The sequence below is a fragment of the Capsicum annuum genome, chromosome 9, assembly GCF_002878395.1.
Source record: "Capsicum annuum cultivar UCD-10X-F1 chromosome 9, UCD10Xv1.1, whole genome shotgun sequence".
Classification (NCBI taxonomy): domain Eukaryota; kingdom Viridiplantae; phylum Streptophyta; class Magnoliopsida; order Solanales; family Solanaceae; genus Capsicum; species Capsicum annuum.
The window spans coordinates 131,622,873-131,626,370 of NC_061119.1; positions in this window are offsets into that span (position 1 = coordinate 131,622,873).

Here is a 3,498-nt window from a genome sequence, read left to right on the forward strand (position 1 = left end):
TTCCAAAGAGAGTTGGCTTTTGGGCAGTACCAGAAGATGTGAGGAATATCTTCATTTTAGTCTATGCAAAGGTATAATGGGGTTCAATAGGAATGCTCATACAACTAAAAGTTGAGTTGCAAGGGAGCCTATCATGATTAAGTATCCAAATAAAATGCTCCATCTTGCTAGGGTTTTTCAATAACCAAATCCATATGTAATCCTTCTGACAAAGAGGAGGCTGAGTTTAGGAAGTGATAAGCTTATAGGCACTTTTAGTGGTGAAAATCCCTTTACCAATGAGATTCTAAATAGGATATCATTTGTGCCTAAGGTATCCGAGAAGAAGGTGTGCTGAATGGAGTGGGTAATAGACAGTGGTAGCTGGAAGGGTAAAGAGGACAGATCCCAAGAACCATTTTTCCATAAGTCAGATATTTTTAAGTCCAACATATTTTGAGGAATAGGACCCTGAATAATAATTATAAGGGGTTCAGTATTGGGAAGACATCTATCAGTCCAAAAGTTTACCCTATCACTATTATAGATGATCCACATAGAAGCCTTCGAACAGGTATCAAAACCCCTGATAATGTTCCTCCAAGTTCTAGAGGCCCCTTGAGACTAGTTTATGAAGGTTCTGTTGGGCCCGGAGAATTTATTTGTCAAGATCCTGGCCTAAAGAGACTGGGGATTTGTAGTGTATCTCCAAGCTAAAGCTGTTAGGTAAGCAACATTCTTATGACTAGCTTGTTGGATACCAAGGCCACCAAGGTGCCTCGAGCTAGTGACCATTTCCCAGTTTACTATATGCATTTTCTATTTGCTATCTGTGGTGCCCCAAATAAAGTTTTGTTAGATTTTATCAAAGTGCTTATGAACCCCAGCTGGGATGGCAATGTATTGCATTGAATGGTTAGGAATACTATTAAGAGTGGCTTTGGTGAGGGTGGTCCTACCATCCTAGTTAAGCATATTGATTTTTCAGCCTGAGAGCTTTGTTTTCATTCGATCTATGATGAATTGAAAGTCAACTTTAGTGGGAGATCTATGGAAAATAGGAAACCCCAGATATTCCATAAAGTTTTTACTGGTAGGAATGTCCAAAAGAGTGGAAATGTTATTAGTGACATCCCTGGAGCAATTTTTGGAGAAGACTATCTTAAACTTATTCCTATTGACTTTTTAACCTAAGAAGGAGCTGAAGGTATCAAGGATCCTTTTGACAGTTTGACAGTTGGTAGTATCAGCTCTGGTAAAAAGAGTTAGGTCATCAGCAAAAAAGAGATGAGAAAGCTTGGGTCCTCCTCTACTTATAGAAATAGGGGTCCAGTTAAGGGTATCTACCTCATAATCGATCCTTCTGGCTAGAAGTTCCATGCAAAGGATGAAGATGTACGGAGACATGGGATCTCCTTTTATATTCCCCTAGATGGAGCAAAGAAAATGGTTTTAGAACCATTAATAAGGACAAAGATAGAGGACGTGGAGATACAAGACATAATAAGCTTGGAGAAAAGGAGAGGGAATTTAAAAAAAAATCTTGTCTGATAAACGACCATTCTATCCCATCAAAAGCTTTTTCCAGGTCGATTTTGAGAATCATGTTTCCTTGTGCTCCCTTCATTTTGGAAAAGTGATTCAGAAATTCCTGTACGATGATAGCATTGTTAGAAGCTCTTCTGTTAGTCAGGAAGCTTGCTTGAGTTGTAGAAATGATTTTACTCAAGAAAGGCTTGATTCTATTGGCAATGGATCTGTAATTCTTAAGAGTAACAACATTCAAACACTTAGGGATAAGACAATGGTAAGTAGTGTTAACCTCTTTATCCATTGTACCTAGAGAGAAGACTTTGTTATAGAAGGAGATAAGCAGAGTATAGGTAGAGTCCCAAAATTTCTAAAAGAAGAATGGATGCAGACCATCTGGTCCAGGAGCTTTTGTAGGTTTGAAGTTGAAGACAGCTTTCCTTATTTTAAAAATGGTAGGAATACTATCTAACATGGCATGAGCAGTTGAAGGGATAGAACCTTAGAAGAAGGGTTAGTGAGACAGTTCCTGGTAGAGCTGGAATGATCAGTTGTGTAGAGAGTCCTATAGAAAGACATGATAGAGTCCTCTATATCCCTTTGAGTGTACATCTAGTTACCCAGGTCATCCTTCAGGGCATTAATATTATTCTTTCTTCTTCTGTTAAGAATAGAAGTATGGAAGAATCTACTATTAGCATCGCCTTCAGTGAGACAATTAACCTTAGATTTGACTTTCTAGAATTTGCATTCTTATCTAAGGACTTCCTTATACTGATTAGTCAAAGAATCCTTAAGATTATGGAGGAAAGAACTAATAGGATAGTGAGGGATCTTTTGTATCCCAACTAGTCTTGATAAAAGCTTTTTTTCTAGAATGGATGTTACCAAAAACATGTCAATTCCAATGAATAATAATGGACTGGAATAAGTGAATAGAACTTGTAAGATCCTCACTATTCTGGAAGGCTTGATTTATCAAGTCAGGGAAGTCTGAGTGAGAGCACCACATGAGTTCTATTCTGAAAGGTTTATCCTTTGGAGGGGTTTCTCTATTTAGTTGGATGAGGACAGGGCAGTGATCAGAATGGGTTCTAGGGATATGAGTAACAGAAGACTCTGGGAAAAGATGAAGCCATTGCACATTAGCTAGGCATCTGTCGAGTCTTTCAAGAATAAAATTATTTTGGTGACGGTATCTTTAATTAGTCCAAGTGTATTTACTACCCTTGAAACCTAAATTAACTAACTTACAATGATTGACACAGTTCCAGAATAGGTTGACTTGACTGGGCTTTATGAGATTACCACCATACTTGTCATGAGCTTAAAGAACTTCATTAAAGTTACCTCCTACCAACCAGCTGGAGTCAGAATTACTAGCAATGGTGTTAGCCATTAAAGATAGTTGATCCCAAAGAGTTTTCCTAGTATTAACATGAGGACTGGCATACATAATACTAAGGAACCAAGAAGAGGGGGAATAAATTACCTTGATAGCAATATGAATACTCTGGGGAGTGATAGATATATTAGTGATGTTGAACATATCCTCTTTCCATATAAGGACCAGCCCACCGGATATTCCAATAGCAGCGGATTGGATCAGATAGTCAAAACTGAGGTCTTGAGTTAGTTGGAGGTGATCACTCATTCTAGTTTCAAGAAGAGCTATCATGATAGGTTTATGGAGGTGTAACATATCCTTGCAGTGGCGCCGGAATTCAGCATTGTTTGCAAGTTCATCATTAATTTGTTGTGAGGTAGAGCGTGGTTCGCAGCCACTAATTTCCTCCTTATCTTGAGGGTCGAGGAATGACAATGGTGAGTTGAGATTGATCATGGTCTTCAGGGGGTTTAGAGAGATGAGGAAGTTCCCCCTTGTCAGGACACTTGGTAATTTGATGTTCATTGTGAACTTGGTTAAGTTCCATGGAATTAGGATTATCCATATCTCGTTTACTAATTCTGCGAATCTTAATCCCATCT